This window comes from Bidens hawaiensis, unplaced genomic scaffold (assembly GCF_021521415.1).
Source record: "Bidens hawaiensis isolate Kalapana, Puna unplaced genomic scaffold, B.hawaiensis_p1.1 tig00017681_1, whole genome shotgun sequence".
NCBI lineage: Eukaryota > Viridiplantae > Streptophyta > Magnoliopsida > Asterales > Asteraceae > Bidens > Bidens hawaiensis.
The window spans coordinates 149,163-169,010 of record NW_027492671.1 but is presented as its reverse complement, the minus strand read 5'-3'; the positions used below and the strand labels follow the sequence as shown (position 1 = coordinate 169,010).

The following is a 19,848-nucleotide window of genomic DNA, read 5'->3' as shown; positions in this document are numbered from 1 at the left end:
GGATAAAGAAAGGCTGCGCGGATGACGATGCTATCATAAGAGAGGACCAGACAGTTCCCGGTTCCGAAAGCAATAATCTATTTTTTTACTCCACCGCAACTACCGAGAGCTCTTCCTTTATTCGCCGCAGGAAGAAATTCCAACTATGCTGCCTTCTAACGATAGGACTGGAATCCGAGCTCCTAGGCAAAAGCTTGAAGCTTGAAGACAGAAAGAGAAGATATTAACGGGATGCTTTATAGTCGAAGTTGCGCCTAATGCTTAATCTAACTATTAGGTACTATATTAGAGAAAGACTCAATCTGCCCAATACTATACGCTAGGAAGAACTTTATTAGGGTAGTAGCCCAGCTCTTGAAGGGGGAAGCACATAACTAATAGGGTTCAGGCTTATACGATTCATGTTATCCCCCCGAAGCCCCTATCGCCTGCCTGGAACTCCTGAATTCACTCTTTAACTAGAGGAAGCGCCTAAAAGGGGAGCAACTGGGCTATTAATAGTGATTTTATACAACAAAAATTGAAAATTAAGTATGTGAATAAGAGGTTTGCATACCGAAAATTTTGATGGTTTCTGAATCCTCGTTGCCAGATGAAGAAACACGAGTTCAGACCGGGTTGGTCGCTAACCTTTGCTCGTAGATAGAATGAGAAACCACAAATAAATAGTAGAATTGAATGTGGGCGAAGGGTTAGAAGGGAGAGATGCTTTAACCTCAACAAAGAGTCATCATCGTTTTTATCGAGGTCTTTCCGTGCATAAAGTGTAAGCACAAAGAATGTATCTTAATTATGAGACTCTGAACGGAGGCAATTTACTGTTTGGATGAGAGCTCATATTTATAGCCGAATGTACCTACTGGTGGAAACCCGTTACTTGACCACGTGTCGAAGTAAGACCGGTGGTCTCCTCTGTGATTGTCATAGTGGAGATCATGGATGCCATTTTACACGGGTCCCACCTCTTCGTAGTAGTTGGTACTATTGTTCACTACGCGGATCTACACCGGTGGTTCTGCAGATGCCGAGTGTATAGGTGCCACCACCTTGTTGAGTGTTGATGCCTTGCTCTGCACAACCCTTGCATTCGCAGGCAGGCGTCCTGCCTTGTACCTTCGGTCGCGCATTCTTTTGGACGTATTTGTCTATCAAATGGACGTGCCCCCCCCCCCCCCCCCCCAAAACTTCAGTCCTTGTGTTCTTTGGTCGCCACAAATCTCATATTTTCTTGTATCATTGAGATAATACTCTTTCTTAACCTCGAATAATTAGTTTTATTATAATATATACATAGTCACCAGGGTGCTAGGAAGTTATGAACAAACATGTCAATCTTGAAAATTAAAAAACAAACTATCACTTATCTGATATTAAATAAATGTTCATAAGATTCAAACTTATTAATATCCTTACAATATTACCCATCAAATCCAATTGGAACAAATATAAAACATAAACTTAAATTAACAAGGATACTTTGTCATATCATTTAAGTACTTTTTTTGTTACTGGGATTAACCGTTAATGTTGAAGGACTCAGGTTAATACTCATTGTATTAGATGTGTTAATCATATCCACCATTGTCCGTGTCTGGTAAGTCGTTATCTCGCTCGTCACCTCGGTCGAGTCACCCCTAGCCGTGGCACGCTGCCACGAGTGTGAGCTCAACCCGGACAACATATAAGCCCGACCCGTACACTCATACATTCTACGGTTCACCATTCTCTCTTTCATTTCCCTCAGTTCAGCCATCAAACCGACAACCAACCGATCACCTCCACCACCCGACACAGAATCCGCCAGCTTTTTTCGGCATTCTTCAAGTAACGACGCTGCCGACGTTAATTCACCATTTTCAGCCATTGTTCGGAGCCTCGGCTATCGCCTTGGCGGCCCTGAACCTGTTCCTCTGACGGTCAACTTCTATCGATACTTTTGGCTCTCCCAAAGTTGTCTCGGGCCTCGAGATCATCACATCTTCGTTATCACCACCCATGACCATTGTTTTCTTTATTGGGTCCGTATAAGTAACTTTAAATTTCACCAATGACATTTCATTACCTGATTCTTCACCCGGAATATCCATTTCTACGAGAAAATTTCTCTCTTCTTCCGCGTATAAATCGCCAACTTCAATATATCCTAATCTTCTATTATCATCCATACCCGCTTTATAACTCCCGGCTTTAATAGACCCAAGTTGTAACACGGGATGAACACACTCGACTTCAACTCGCAGTTCTTGAACCACAACACTCAAAACCCCGCCAATACACTGAGCAAAAGCGTCTTGTATCACATTCTCCGCTTCTATAAACGAAAACATCCCTCCCGAATTCTCGGCTATATAATGTAATGCACACCCATCATGATTCGCACCAAACCCAAACGTGTGAATAGGTACGTGAGGTTCGCCTTTTTTAACTTGAATAGACGGTAAAAGAGCCTGGTAATCAGTTTTAAACCCGGGGTTATGCAGGCGGACACTAGTGTAATACGTGTCTTGCCCGTCCGACAACAATATCATACAACTAACGGGATTCTTGAATTTGCGGTCGTTCATCACTTGGGCTCCCTTTCTTAGGGCCTCGGCTATAAATGTCCCACGGTCAACAACCAACGAGTTAATCAGTTGTAAAGATTCTTGTTTCCCAATTTCGGTCATACGACGAAGAGGGAAAAGGCGACGAGCTATAGAAGAAAACGCTATGACCGAAAGTCTGTCACACGGGCCAAGATTTTGTACTAAAAATCCCATTGCTTGTTTTAGTAACGCAATCTTCGTACCCGACATGCTGCTACTAATATCAAGCACGGTCACTAGATCAATCGGCGCACGATTGTTGAGATTTCGTTTAATGACGGGAGCTTTGATATTAATTAAGATGCCAAAATTATCAAAGGAAGTTGATCTTGCTACTGCAGAGACTTCAGGATATGTTTTCATTTCTATTCCTTCATTAAAATCAGAATCACTAGATAAGATATCGTCTTCTTGTTCTTCCGGGACGACTAGTTCATCATCATCATCAAAGATGGGAGGTTCTTGAACTTGGTATAATAAGTTAGCATTAGGGCGTACTAAATGTGGCGGTACTGGCATACCAACTGGGAAAACCATTGTGTAATCTTCTTGGGACCATGGATTGGAATTTGAACTTGAATTCACACAAGAACCGGGATTCTTTAAGGGGATTTCTTTCCATTTTGCTCGACAGACGGGACATGCTCGATTTCCATGTTTTACATTTGATGTAATGCAATGGAAATGGAAGGAATGTGAGCATTCCGCTGTGAAGATTGCGTGACTGCTGGTTGTCTTCATTGGCATCAAGCATATTGCACAAAATTGCTGCAATCCAAAGAAAAATTATTTTATTAAAAGTTAGGAATTTGAAAATAATAATGCATATGTTTTTAAGTTGACGCGCATCATAGTATGGGCCATACTTCGGTGATCCTTATTGTCGACATGTTATCGTTAATAGACTCCCTTAATAAACTCTCAACACGATTGTGTTTTCGATTACAACATGATTAAGAATAAATTTTATAAAGTGCTGTCATAGTTAAGGTTGTATATCTCATGAATGAACATCAGTTTGAAGCCAAGTGAAGCAGTAACACTATTTTTATTTCAAATCAAACATTTTGTTTCCAAAATACAATTAAGTATTGATCTTTTGAAAGTTAGATAGAACCCGATCTATACATACCGGTTTATATAAATTTAACCACAACTTTGTTAGATGGTGTCAAAAGATTATCAGGTAAAATCAAGATCACACAAGATGCAAATCACTTTGGCCTAACGCCTTTCGGGTGGCCAACTAGTGTTAAAGGTTATTCTATCTGATTAAAAACTAGGAACATTTTAAAGTAAAGATCAATAAGCAAATGATGTTCCATCAACAAATTAATTAAAAAAAGCATATCATCATATGTATGAAAAGAATTATGAATCAATAAGAGATAGCTAAAGAATTTATACTCTTTTCAAAGATAAACTTACTTTCTATCAATTTCATTTTCATGCTTCACAAGTAATCAAAGTCAAAAGTGTTTATTCAACTATGAAAAAGAAAAAAAAGAGAGGTTTTGTAAGTGAAATTTAAAGTGTTGACCAAAAAATATCCTTTGTCAGGTTACCTTCAAGAAGGGGAAGTAAAGTGTAAAACTGTCCATCTATAAACATATATTAATTTTATCAATACTAACAGAAAATCAAACAAATAAAAAATGTTGTCAAAAACCAATAAAGATTGATATGAAAGAAGATAAACCTTAAAAGGGTCCATCAAACCATTAAGATTTGAAAACTACATCACAACAACAAAAGCCATCACTATCTACATATGACTCCATCCCCACCCATATAATATTGTACATGTAAAGATCTATCATCATCACAATAAGAATCTCTTAATCACATTAAAAATATATATGTGGAACAATAACCTAACCAATAGGCGGTATTTTTTTTATTGTAATGTTACTCATACTCTACTTTTACTCCGATAATTCTATACGACAATATCATACACAACTAACAAGAAAGTGAAACTATATGCAAAAGCAGAAAGTACCTCAGTCGACGACATAACGTCGGATTTGTCCACCAGGAGACCGGAAGACGAAGGGGTCGGAGTGGTCGCCTTTCGACGACAAACACCTGAGCTTCTCGCCAGCGGTTCATCTTCGTCGTCGGATGTTTTCAACACATCAATGCATGTGTTAAGCCCAAGAGCGAGCTTCATCTTCCTCCATGTACTTTCACCTCCCATGATTCCAGTGGTACAAATTAATATACAAATCTTATATTTATAGAATAATATTATGATGAGAAGAATGGACAGACAGATCTTAAGCGGAAAAAGTGAAAAACTAATCGGTGTAAACAAACATTCTTGAAGAAGATTTGATGATATACGATGATGATTATAGTTTCCTTAAATATTGTGTATGGGTTTGTGTGTTGATTTTAGGGTATGTGTACATAGGAACCAATTGCTATGAACTTATATAGTAGATGGACACTAGATAAATCAATTTAATTTAATTTTTCATGTAATATATGAACAATTATATTGTATTCACTTTTAAGATTGTAACTTGTAAGTATTGAATTTAACTTAGTAACTGTTCAAAAGTCAAAGCAATATTGACGACTAAAAATGTTGATCTTTTAGAATAAAGTTTATCTCTCTTAATTAAAATCTAGATTTGTTTTGATTACAAATAAAGTCAATCTATTTTAATTAAATAATTTTCAAAGCAAACCAAGTTGACCAATTTAAAATGCTTTGAGTCAAGATTGTCGTCCCTAAATATGCCCGAACAAACTAGTAGTCGCGTTATGTTTTTACCCTTAATCGTGACCATACCCGAGCTTCCAAACCGATTAATTGAAATTGAAGTTCGTTAACAGTAAATATGAATTATGAGATTCATGCTAGCTATATTACTAAATTCTTGATTACTTGAGTTTTAAAAGTGTGTGCATTGTTGCTTTGTGCTTACATAACAAGATTGCATATAACGCGTTTGTTATAAATGAAAACATTATTTCAAATAAAAAGTAAAACACTTTATTTGGTATTCAAAACTAGTGAAATGGAATCATGAGTTCATGACTATTCATGCTAGTTTAAATTTACGAAACATAAAAGTAAATCTTCACCTAATTTATAGCTGTGACTATTTGATACCACTAATTAAAATCATTAACATAAATATGTCTTTAAAGGTAATAGTATTTTCATATTTTATTTCATCTATTCTTCTAATACGTACATTAAATGCTAGAGGTTATAATAGAGTAACTCATAGCACCACAAGTGTATAAACTACCAAATTTTATAAGTTGTTTTTGTGATGGTAAAGTCAGCAACATAACACATGCATATATAAATATAAGTAGACTTTTCACATATGAAATTTAATATTGTGTGGTTTATTAGACCCTTTTGCAAGTACTTGTTCTTTTTCTTTTTTTTGTTTAACTAATTTTTTAACGGCCAATTATATTAAAACTAGCAAGAAGTTAGAAACGAGACAAAAGTTAATTACATAACATTGAGAAGATTTTTAATTTACTCTGACTAGCTAGCATAACAAGTTCGATCTCTATTACTTAATTAGCCATCAAAACGTGTAATTGATGTAATAAAATCTATGATGAGATCTTTCCTTCGTTTATCCCGTGAAAAAACGGCATCATTCCTGTATCTCCAAATGGCCCATCAAGCTGTAAGAATAATGCCATGAATAAGCTTTCTCTTCTAGCTAGAAAAGAGTCTAGGAAAGTATGAAACAAGCTAATTTAAAATTCCTGATTTAGAAAAAGTTTGAATCGACGGTAAATCTAGCCATTCGTAAAAGCAACCCACACACTGTATGCGATCTCACAGTCGCCAAACAAATTACTAACGACACATCAATTCCCCGGTTCACCAAATTCGTTTTTTTATTAACTATTAAACCCACCTACAACTGACCACATTAATTAGTACATTCAAATTTCATGTGATATTATTGTTTAACAAATTTGTTGAAAAACAAGATCTAGTGGATTTATTTACCAAGACACTTTCAACTTCAACATGTGATATTATTATTAGGTTATGCTACTTAAATGAACTCAAGTGATGTGATACTCTAGGAGAGAAATACGCGTTACACCTTTCGTTTTAAGGCACATTTCTGGCAACGATTCTAACAATACAAAATTTTTGAATATAATAATAAAAAACGTTAATATTTTCGAATATGATAATAAAAAAAACACCATCATTCTTCAGACATGTTAAGTTTGCCTTATAAGACGTAATCTGTAAATAATGAACAATTGAACATCTATACGAAGAGATGTTATAATTTGTTTTTTCAGAAATGTCTATGATATTGAATGAATAAGTTTTAGTTTTATTATGAGACATCTTCCTGGAAAATACTTAATATTTACGGTCTCAACTTAATAATATATAATTCTTTACCTTTTTCTATTTGGGGGAGAATGTTGAACATGAAAAAGAGCAAGTCTTATACAACATACTATATCAAGAAAAGAGGAAAATTGGTCGGTCAAAGCACTCAAAACCAACATAGAGACACCTTATCTTAACAATATTTTCCTTGTAAAGAAGAAGCAAATAATACGTAATACCACGCTAAAATATTGGTCAACTTACTATTTTTGAAGTTTTCTTCTTAATGTAAATTTATTCCAAATTTAAAATATGATAAATTTTACAATAAATAGTAAATATTTATTCAACAATATTTTTAACGGATGGTTACACGTACACCATTTACTTTGTGCTAAGTACTAACCAACATCATACTGAATTTAAAAATTTATAGGGCTATACGCCCATATAAAACGAATCATCAATAATACTGTCTATATGCTTGTATACAAGGAAGGGGTGTACATCAAGTAAAACCCAATTTTAGGTGTTCCTTTAACATCACCCTAACATATAGTCTTAAAAACATGTTTATTGTTAAGAGCATGTGAACTACCATTTTAAAAAAGAGTTTTAACTAAACTAATTTTGTTTATTGTTAAGAGCATGTGAACTACCATTTAAAAAAAAAGTTTAACTAAACTAATTTTGTTTTTGTATATTTATTGAAACTACTTTTTATTATCAGACTTCATATTCGCTTAATTATCTAGTTGTCACGTTTGTATTTTAACATAATTAACTTTGCAAACATTTAATTAATTATTTAAGAAAATATAAATATAGTTTAATAAGCTTTAAACGATAATAAATAATATATTGGTCCCATTATAGACAAAAGCAGTGATTTAGAAGTAGTTTAAGGTGAATTTGTCAATTAAAAAAGAAATACATATCGCACTTGATGGCTTGTATAGATGAAAAGAAGCAAGGGTTGAAGTCGTTGATCAACATCATGAGATATCAAATGTGACCTCGGATTCAATTGATCCAACGCGGGTTTTCATGTTGACCCGATTGCACCCCCATTCCCTTTTATTTATATTTTAGAGAAAATTACAACTTTTATCATTTAAACATGCTAATTTATGTATCTGATACTTTAAAACGTTCAACTTCATTCTCTGTCCATTCAAAGGCAAAGTACCTCGTTTTTTGTCCTTTTGACTAACGGTCATCCAAATCCCTCGTTAAGTAATTGTATGTGACTAACACGTGATGGGCAGTTTGGTCTTTTATTGTTTCTTTGCAAGTAATTGCAACGGTGTCACCTCTCTTTTCTCTCTCAACCCCGATAAAACCAAAACCCTTTAACATTTCAACCCCAATTTCAAAAATCTTTAACACGTTAACACCCCAAATCAAAAACCTAACAATCCATCACATTCAACTGATCATCAGTCACAATCAGTTGAACGACTGAAAGAATCATACGAGTAAACTAATAATGGTTTCCTCCTCCATTTGCTTGTTGACTTGTTTTTACATAACGCGGTTGCAAATAATGTGGTTGCCAAATATAAACAAAAGGACATTTAAAACAGATTTGGTATGTCATAATAATGGAATGGAGTGCAATAGAATGGAATGATGACTGCTCATAAGTCATAACATTTAAAATTTAACAAACATAAAAGAAATATTTACCCAATGAGACTTCTTATTTTATTTTGTCTATTCCTGTAATGCAGGTAAAGTTAAAAAGCAAAGGAGACAAAACTGAGAAGTGTGAAAAGGATTTGTGGGTAAAAAAAAACCTTTAAAAAATTTAAAAAAAAAATAATTAAAAAAACAAAATATTTCCCCCGTCGTTCCCGTTCAAAAAAAACGACGAAAACACACAATGGCGAGAAAACATACACAATGTCGAAAATGAACAAACAACACAATGATAAACCATATAATGCACAATAGATCGCAAAATATAACAAAATGGCGAACAAAATATAAAATGTTGAGTAATATAACACAATATCAAGAAAAAAAAAGACACAATCAATGACGAAAATAAACACAAAACACAATGATAAAACAAAAAACACAATGATCTTATTCACTCAACCTTGTGTCATTTTCAAGTGGCTTTTTTTTTTTGAGAACGAGAAAGATGGTGAAAACATTTTTATGTTTTTACATTTTTCGATTTTGTATTAAAATTTGAGTTATAATTTTTTTATTAATTTTTCATTATTTTTAGGGGTTTTTTTTTGCTACAAATTCTTCTTATTCTTTTTATTTTTGTCTCCTTTTTGTAGAATAACTTGACTCCTCTAACACAAACCTTCAACTTACTAAATAACGCACAAACCTTCAACTTACTAAATAACGCAAAATTGATTATTTTGTCACATAATAAACGCTAAAGGTTATACTAGAGTAACACCACAATTGTATATAAACATAGACCATACCATGCATAATGATTAATGAACACGAAAACATTCATGCGAAGCATCATAGATAATATATTATTAAGGAATGCGTACGTATATCCTATATTGAATAAATAACTTTTAGTTATATTATAAGACAACTTTCTTGAAAGTCTTTACTGTCCAATAATAATTCTAACTTAGTTTATTTTAATCGGTGCTTCCAAATTTATAAAAAAAAAAAATGGCTGTCAATGGTCCCCCGTTAAAAAAAACCTAATAGCGTTAAGTTTTTTTTGAATTTCGAACTGATTTTTAGGGCTTTTGATCGGAAGGAGACTAGTCGATTGATGTAAAACTTAGTTCGAAACGATACTTCAAACGGCTTGATTAGTGCTTCAAATTAACAAAAATTAAGTTGTTTGAAGCATCGTTTCGAGCTAATTTTACATCAATCGACTTGTCTCCGCCTTCCGATCAAAAGCTCTAAAAATGATTTCGAATTCGAAAAAAACTTAATGTCATTCGGTTTTTTTAACAGGAAACCATTGAGAGCCAATTTTTTTAAATTCGGGACCACCAGTGGTAATAAACTAATTTGAGATTATTATCGGTCAATGGCATTTAGTTAGGATTATCAAAATCCGATTTGCTAAATAAATAATCTAATTCTCTACTTAATGTTCTAATTTGGGGGCTTTTCGAACATGAAAAACAATAATACTAAATCAAGAAATGAGGAAAATCAGTCGGTCAAAACTCAAAACCAATATCAACTTTATCTTAAACGGTAATTTCATATAAAGAAGCAAATTAGCTGCATAACACATTTAATATCACGCTAGAATGTCATGTCACTAAAGTCAACTTTCTATTTTTAAAGTTTTCTTGTATTTATGAACTTTTTTCAAATTTATATATATATTGTTAACTTCTACAATTAAATGTCTACCTAAATTGAACTTAAAGTTATGGAAACAAAAAAAATAACTTACAAACTACATTAATGCGTTTGTTTTATTCAAGAAATTTTGCCACAGCCACAGAAATATTTTCAGTTAGCTATTGTTATATATTCATAGTGGGTTGTCAAGATTTTTAGTCTTGTTTGCTGCTTGATTTGAACAAAATGCCACAATTTTTTTTTTTTGAGCGAGATGGCATACAAGGATTTAGGTTATATAAAAAGACAATTTTGCCCTTCATGAGAGGGCACATGCAACTACTAAATAGTTTAGATGGATTGTTAGACTGAGGCGCCAAAATCTGTAACAAAAAGAAATGTTATAGGTTCATTCGTTTTAAATTTACATTTTTGTCCGAATGAGTAATAGAAGCTAAATCACATTGACCAAAATAACAATTTACTTTAATATTAATAAAACTTACAATATAAATTGCCCTCTGTCAAGTCCAATAATATTTGGCCAATGAAAGATTTTACTGTTCTGTTATCAACAACAAGGTCACATCCGCTGTTTATTAAAATCAATTAAGTTTTTGTCAGATAAAATTATAAAATGGTAGAATCCAATAACGAATTTTCAAGTTAAATCGAATCGAATAATCCGAATAATTTTTTTTTTGCCAGTATTCGTATTCGATTAAAAGTTGAACTATTCGATTCGTATTCGTATTTGTATTATATGCCCAATTCGAAATTTGATTCGAATTCGAATATATACAATCTAATTCAAGTTTACCTATGCCAAAAATTCAAAAACCATAATCCTAAATGCAAAAAAAACTTATAAATTTAAATAAGAAAGTGGTGATAATGCAAAAAACCATAATCCAAATTTTGGGAATTGAAACAAGAAAGTGGTGATAATTCCGCTTACTCGCTCCGTTTTCATGAATTGAGAACCCTTGTACCTCATTTGGTTACCCCGCTCGAACGTAAAATCGACAAATACATCGGGGGTTTACCCATGCTAATTCGGGACTCAGTCATGTGTAGCAAACCCGAGAACCTTGAGGATGCAATTACTCTAGCCGGTGCGCTATCGGAGAACCATGTTAAGGCGAGTACCCTAACCATCAAGAAGAAAAGTGATAAAAGCAAAACCGAACCCGCATCTCAAGCCAAAGTTGACCCACCACCTCAAGCCATCAACTACTCAAACTCTTCCCGCCACAACAACAAAAAGAAACCCAAACAAAACCACCGAAACTATGCCGTTACTCAACCGCAACCGCAACAACAACCCCAAGCTCCCCCACAAAATCGAAAACCCTATACCAGTACTTTTCCACTATGCAACAATTGTCAACTTCATCACCCATCTCACTTACCTTGTCGCCATTGCACCATTTGTAACCGTTTTGGCCATCTAAATAACACATGTCGTTCTGCACAACGTACTCAACCCAACAAACCAAGAACCACTCCACAAAACACCCAAAACCGCTTTGCACCTTACCCGCAAAACCCTCTTCAACAACCCCGAGCTTGCTTTAACTGTGGTGACCCAAATTATTTCCGCAACAATTGCCCACGACTCACTTTTGCAAACCAAGCCCAAACCGTAACCATACCCTACTATCAAACCCAAGCCTACCAAGTCCAAACCTACCAACCTCAACTTCCCCAACTCAATGCACCACTCATCCAACCCATGTAAGCCATCCAAGCACCTCCTCCTCCACCACCTCATGCACCTCAAGGAAATCCCGGTAACCAAGGACGAGCTTTTATGATGAATGCTAATCAAGCTCAAGTGGCAAACGATGTTGTAAACGGTATGTTTTTAGTGAACGAGCATTTGGCTTCTATATTATTTGATACGAGTGCCGATAGAAGTTTTATTTCATTAAAGTTTGAATCTACTCTTGCCGTACCTCGCACTAAACTTTCTCGACCCTTTTCTGTCGAAGTCGCCAATGGAAATTCTATCACCATAAACTCGGTCCTTCGTAATTGTTCTCTCACTCTTTGTAAGCGTAAATTCTCCATCGATCTCATTCCGATGCAAATGGGAAGTTTCGATGTCATAGTTGGCATGTATTGGTTATCTTTGCACCGTGCCGAAGTCGTTTGTTATGATAAATTCATTCGGATTCTGCTTGTCAACGATAAAACTCTCAAGGTCTACGGCAAAATGTTTCCTAAAAGGCTCAATCTCATGTCATGTTCTCAATCGCAAAAATACTTACGCCAAAAGTATGTTCCGTTCCTAGCCCAAGCGGTGGTAAAATACCACAAGGAAAGAAAAATCCAAGATATCTCCATTGTTTGTGATTTCCTCGACGTCTTTCCAGATGATGTTACCGGTCTTCCACCCATTCGTCCGGTTGAATTCCGAATCGATCTTGTGCCCGGCGCAATGCCAGTGGCCAAGGCTCCTTACCGTTTAGCCCCGTCGGAAATGCAAGAGTTATCAAACCAACTCGAAGAACTTTCCGACAAAGGCTTTATTCGTCCAAGCTCCTCTCCTTGGGGCGCTCCCGTCCTCTTCGTGAAAAAGAAAGATGGCTCATTTCGCATGTGCATCGATTATCGTGAACTCAATAAACTTACTATCAAAAATCATTATCCTTTGCCACGAATCGACGACCTCTTCGATCAACTCCAAGGCGCAACGTGTTTCTCCAAAATCGATCTTCGATCGGGATATCATCAGTTGCGTGTTCGCGAAGAAGACATTCCAAAAACCGCATTCCGTACTCGATATGGACATTTCGAATTTTGCCCTTCGGGTTAACCAATGCACCCGCGGTATTTATGGATCTCATGAACCGCGTTTGCAAACCGTTTCTAGATAAATTCGTTATTGTCTTTATTGATGACATTCTCATCTTCTCTAAATCCAAAGCCGAGCATGAGCATCACTTGCGTTCCATTCTCGAAGTCTTAAGAAAAGAACGACTTTACGCCAAATTCTCAAAATGTGAATTTTGGCTAGAGGAAGTTCAATTTTTGGGACACATCGTCAACGACAAGGGTATTCATGTTGATCCCGCAAAAATCGAAGCCGTCAAAGATTGGAAGACTCCGACTACACCCACGGAAATTCGATCTTTCCTCGGTTTGGCCGGATATTATCGGCGTTTCATCCAAAATTTTTCCAAGATCTCCTTACCCCTCACTTCCCTAACTCACAAAGGACAGCCTTATGAATGGGGATCCAAACAAGAAGAAGCATTTAATACTTTTAAACACATGCTTTGCAATGCTCCCGTTCTAACCCTTCCCGATGGAAACGACGACTTTGTAGTATTTTGCGATGCTTCTCATCAAGGTCTCGGTTGCGTTCTCATGCAACGAGGTCAAGTTATCGCGTATGCTTCAAGGCAACTCAAGGTCAACGAGAAGAACTACACGACTCACGATCTTGAACTTGGTGCCGTCGTTTTCGCACTCAAAATTTGGAGACATTACCTTTACGAAACGAAATGTGTGGTTTTTACCGATCACAAAAGCCTTCAACACATTTTTGACCAAAAAGATCTCAACATGAGACAACGAAGATGGGCTGAGTTACTTAGTGACTACGATTGCGAAATTCGCTACCATCCCGGTAAAGAGAATGTCGTGGCCAATGCCCTTAGTCGAAAGGTTAATGTCAAATCCGTCTTGCTTCTTAGCGTCACCGTTCAAACCGATCTCCAAGCCAAAATCTATCAAGCCCAACGTACTACCGTTGACGAAGGCAACATGTACGACGAAATGTCATGTGGAGCCGAGCTTCAACTCGAAACAAAACCCGATGGCTTATTGTATTATCTCAATCGTTTATGGGTTCCCGATCGCGATGACCTTCATACTTGCATACTCGATGAAGCTCACAAGTCACGATATTATATTCATCCCGGTGCGGATAAAATGTATTTCGATCTTCGTTCGACCTTTTGGTGGCCGGGTATAAAGAAAGACGTAGCAACGTACGTTTCGAAATGTCTTACTTGCTCTAAAGTCAAAGCCGAACATCAAAAATCCTTTGGGTTACTCGAGCAACCACCAATCCCCATATGGAAATGGGAAGACATTGCTATGGACTTTATAATGAAACTACCCACTACACAAAAAGGCAACGATAGCATTTGGGTGATTATTGATCGATTAACCAAGTCCGCTCACTTTATTCCAATTCGAGAAAGATACTCCGTTGAGCAACTTGCCCAAATCTACGTTCGCGAAATCGTGTGTCGCCACGGTTTACCTTTGACTATCATCTCCGATCACGATGCTCGATTCACGTCTCATTTTGGCGATCACTTCAAGAAACCTTGGGAACTCGTCTTGATCTTTGCACCGCTTATCATCCTCAAACGGATGGACAATCCGATCGTACGATTTAAACACTTGAGGACATGCTTCGAGCGTGTGTACTCGATTTCGGTGGGAATTGGGATTCTCACATTCCTTACATTGAATTCTCTTACAATAACAGTTTCCATTCTAGCATCGGTATGCCTCCTTTCGAAGCTCTCTACGATCGCAAATGTCGTTCCCCGATTAGTTGGAACGAAATCGGTGAAGCTCAAATTACCAGACCCGAAATGGTCCAAGAAGCCACCGCCGTATCGACCAAATTCGCCAGAACCTACTGGCCGCTAGAAGTCGTCAAAAGAGCTACGCTGACAAACGGCGAAAACCGATCGAATTCAATGGCGACGATCTCGTCCTTCTCAAGGTATCCCCTTGGAAAGGAGTTGTTCGTTTTGGAAAGAAAGGAAAACTAGCTCCCCATTTCGTAGGCCCATTCAAGATTCTTGAGCGAGTCGGAAAAGTAGCCTACTGACTCGAACTACCGGAAGAACTCACCGGTGTTCATCCGACCGTTCATGTTTCAAATCTCAAGAAGTGCTTAGCCGAAGGTAGTCTCCATATACCTCTCGACGAAGTACAAGTCAATGAATCAATCATTATGGTTGAACAACCCGTTGAAATCATGGACCGCAATGAAAAGAAAACCAAGCGAAGTCGCATTAAGTTAGTTAAAGTTCGATGGTAATCACGGCGTGGCGCGGAGTTTGCATGGGAACGAGAAGACTCGATGAAGGAGAAATATCCATATTTATTTACATCATCTTAATTTCGGGATGAAATTTCCTAAAGTAGGGGATACTGTGACATTTGTCAATTTCGGGTTATTTTATACTTGTATTCTTAATGTAAATCCGACCCGTTTTGTATCCCGAACATTTCGATATTATCAAAATGATGAATTGTATGTTAAGTATTTGTTTTATAGTTGTTGGATAAAAAAAACATCATTTTTGGTTCTTAAAATTCTCCAAAAACGCTCAAAACGAACTCCAGGGACTAAAACTACCAAAATGGAGACTTGAATGACCCATTTGTAGTTTGTGCTTTCTTGGGTCTATAACCAACCCATTTTCATGAAACACCCTTTATGAAAGACCCATTCAACTTACCCTATATATACACACCCATCTTCTTAATTTGTGCTTGCTCATTTCTTTATTTCTCTCTCAAATTCTTGAATTCTAAGGTTGTTCTTCATAAGCTAATCTTTCATTTTAACTAACTTCTCACTACTTAAAGCTTGATGTTACAACATATATATAATATACACTCCTTGTTTACCTTCGGTCTTTAATTTCTCCGGTCTCGGCCGGTTGAAATGTCGGGCTAGTAAGGCAAGGTTACATGGAGGACTTTGTAGTCCTTGTTTATATATTTAACAAATCTAACCATATAACTTGTTATACTTGCTTAACTTCTACATATTTTAGTTTATTGTTCATATTTGTCAAGTTCCATGGTATTGGGTATGTGGTGACTAGCCTCGGTTTCATCCTGAGTTGAGAACCGAACCAAAAACCGAACTTTTGTTTAAAAGCATTATTGTTAACTTTTTGAATGTAAAACTTGAGTATTATTATTTATAAGTTATTTTACAAGTTCCATGGTAATTGGGTATGTGGTAACCATCCTCAGTCTTATTCCGAGTCAAGGACCGAACCAAAAAACCGAACTTTTGTTTAAAAGCTTTATTGTTAACTTTTTGAATGTAAAACTCGAGTATTATTATTTATAAGTTATTTTACAAGTTTCATGGTAATTGGATATGTGGTAACCATCATCGGTCTTATTCCGAGTCAAGGACCGAACCAAAAACCGAACTAAACTGAGTTCACTCGCTTAAGACACACAAGTGTGTTTTTAGCCACCAAAACTCATATTTTTCTTCAAGATTATATTTTAAATCAATTTCAGTTAATTTCTAAACATACTTGGTATGTCGGTAACCAACTTGATCTCATAACAAGTTCGAACCGATAAGGTCGTATACTCGCTTAACGAACGTTAAGGTTCTTCACAATAGAACTACATACTTGGTTAAGTCTATTTTGATTTTATTGAGTTATCTCATAACATTTATTATTTTGGGAAGTTAACTGTGAGCTTGGTCAATTATCAAGTCTCGAACTGACAAACCCGAACACTCGTTTAAACCTCATTTTGGTATTCTTATAACCAAGGGTTTTGCAATATCGAATTTTAACCCACATTATTACTTAACATAGGTTGAGTAAAAAAAAAGAAAAAAACTAATGAATAGAATACCGAGACACGGTTTCGAGTAAACTTATTTTACAAAACTCGTTTCTTTAATTTCTCAAATATTTACATTTTAAATCCTAAACTTTATTTATTTACTTTATTTGTCATGTATTTTATTTTAAACCATTCCAAGACTACCTACTAACACAAGACCCGTTTAATATAGGTCTTGCTCATTAAACCGATCTCTCCGATTATTCACGACACTATCTTTCAAGTTACTTGTTAATGTGAGTACTTTTTCATCCCCCCGTTTTCCATCTTTCGTTTTGGAGGTGGCATTGCATACTTATTCAAATTCAAATGATTTATACTTGAGTCTTAAACCACAACACGTATTGTATATGTTTACTTAAATAAATGCTCGATTTGGTGTTATATGCTTTACATGATTATGTGCAAATTCTTGAATGCTAAGGCGGGTAGCCTCATCAAAGTATGATCATACGTTAATTCGGAGTATATATGGTATCCCCATATAGAAAGGTTTCGTCAATGTATTCTTATTGACGATTTCATTATTGTCGTCAATGTATTATTATTGACGGTTCGTCAATGTATTCTTATTGACGGTTTTATTATCTAAATTGTTGCTATTATTTATTGTTTTCATATACTAGTTGTGGATTTCATACTATATACTTATTGTCCAAAACTATGAAAATTGCTCACCAACCTTCGTGTTGACAAACTCTATTTTATGCAATGTTACAGGTTTGATGTTAGCTTGATTGGATTACTTGAAGAAACTTATTATCTTGGCTTTAGGATATTAGAAAATAAAAGAACAAGTTATTTGTTTATCTATCTATTTGGCATTTTGTATGAACAATTGTTGTGTTATTTATGATGATATGGATTTAAATGAGTTGTTTAAATATTGTAACTTTATAGTGTCGTTGTGCAATGAGCAATCATGTCGCGCCTCGACGTTTCCGCCTTCATTTGTCGGGGTGTGACAATAATATTTTTTGCCGATCCCGACTCGGGGATAGGGTGCTAAATTAATAATTCGCTAAAATTATAAGATAATACATTTTTGATAATTTCTTTAGACCCCATATAAAATATAAATTAATAATTCCTTATATATAGCATATTACATGAATGATTTATGAAGGTTTCATGAAAAATGACTCAATTGTCTTTTGTTTTTTGTTAAAATCAATTTCCCCTTGAATCTCGTCTCTAATTTTCCTTAGCATGGTAAGAACTTCTGGTGTTGTTTTCTCATAGCTCAACAAGAAATTGTTTAATGTGATTGCCGCTTTAATAACTTCGTTTCGCGAAGGGGGCTCCATTGTAGAACTTGTTTTCTCATAGCTCAACAAGAAATTGTTCAATGTTGTTTTTTTCACACCTTTAAGATGGGAAGCCATGTTGTGTGTATGATTTGTTTGTGTTAGCCTATTTTGATCTTGTATTTATATAGAAAATATTTTTAATGTCCAAAAAGTGATACATTGAACACAAGAAGCATAATAAGGTGGGAGATTGAAGGTTTCTTTCAAATTGGGCCGTTCATTTGATATACATGCATTGTATACAATAATTAAGTGAAAGCTTGAAAGGTGTTTGTAAACTAAGTATTCTACTATAAATTAATAAAATATTAATTAATATATAAATTAATAATTATTAATTTATCGATTAATTAATAACTCTTTTAATTAATAAATTTTGGTGGTCCAAAGTGTATTATTTTATAGAGTTTATACTATAAACTACAAATAGTATAAAATTTAAAATACTCAAAATGAGAGTAAATAACGCCCATATTAGTATAGGCTAGGAAACAATAATATGGCATATTGGGTTTAGACATTTATTATTTATGAATTTGACACAAATAAAAAAAATAATAATTATATATACATATATGTATATACAATTTGAATTCGAATTTCGAATCGAATACGAATCGAATCGAATTCGAATTCTTTAAAACCGAATTCAAATTCTTTAAAATCGAATTCGAATCTTAATAATCGAATTCGAATCGAATTTTGAATGTTTCGAATGCGAATCGAAATCTAAACACCCCTACCTTAAAGCTAAGATAAATATTAGTTATGATCTCATTTGCAACTATAGAGCCAATTCTATGGATTGAACTGTCCTATACGAGACGAAAAAAAGACCCTTAGGCCCTAACGAATTATATAAACTATTTTTTAACGATAATTAATGTTATAGCAATAACAATAGCAAAATCATAGGATTAGTTTTGAGGGGTTGATATTTTATATAGATGGAGAAAAAAACATGCTTAGTCCGGCCCGGCCCGGCCCGGCCCCTCCCATCCTTAATAGTTAATTCTACATTTCGACCCATCAAGGGAGTACGAAATTGATGTGATACTATTTGCCATTTTTGTCTTATGATTTTTCAAAGTTTTTGCAAGCTAAATTTGATAGTCAAATGCTTAAAGGTGACACGATATATTGTTGTCTTATGTACTTTTTTTTTACTTCAATGTTTAATAAAATTTATTTTAATTAGACAGCATTGATATTTCTATCTTTTAGTATTTACTTTAGCTTCTGATACTTAATTTGTTTAATCAATCTCTCTTTTTTAACAATTAGTAAACGATGAAATAGGAATTTTTCGCATTCAAAAGCATTAAATTGCTAAGTGATACTCAGGTCGATATTGGGAACTAACGTCGGGGGCGCCACCAGTCCAAGTCAGCAAAAGCGAGAGGTGCTAAATACCATGCCGGAAGGGTTAACGGAGCGTTAAGGAGCGGTAAGGGGTTAACGCTTGAAGAGGCGGAGGGGGTAGCGTTATGGGGACATGGCGGGAACGTGGTGGCCTACATAAATGGTCACTGACCCTTAAACCCCCCCCCCCCCCCGCCCCCAGCCAACAACAATCGGCCTCGTATCACATTTAATAGTAGGGGTGCAAGCGAACCGAGCTACTCGAGATTGGCTCGTTAAAAAGCTCGATCGAGCCTAGCTGAATCGA

General features: G+C 35.4%; 1 pseudogene across 1 annotated transcript; it reads right to left on the bottom strand.

Annotated features, from left to right (window-relative positions):
* Window positions 1–1,482: 1,482 nt before the first annotated feature.
* On the bottom strand, window positions 1,483–5,021 carry LOC143554430 (E3 ubiquitin-protein ligase WAV3-like; annotated as a pseudogene). Its single transcript, XR_013139017.1, has 2 exons — window positions 4,588–5,021; window positions 1,483–3,353 (listed from the first exon to the last, which is right to left on the bottom strand). The product of XR_013139017.1 is annotated as an E3 ubiquitin-protein ligase WAV3-like (transcript).
* Window positions 5,022–19,848: the final 14,827 nt, after the last annotated feature.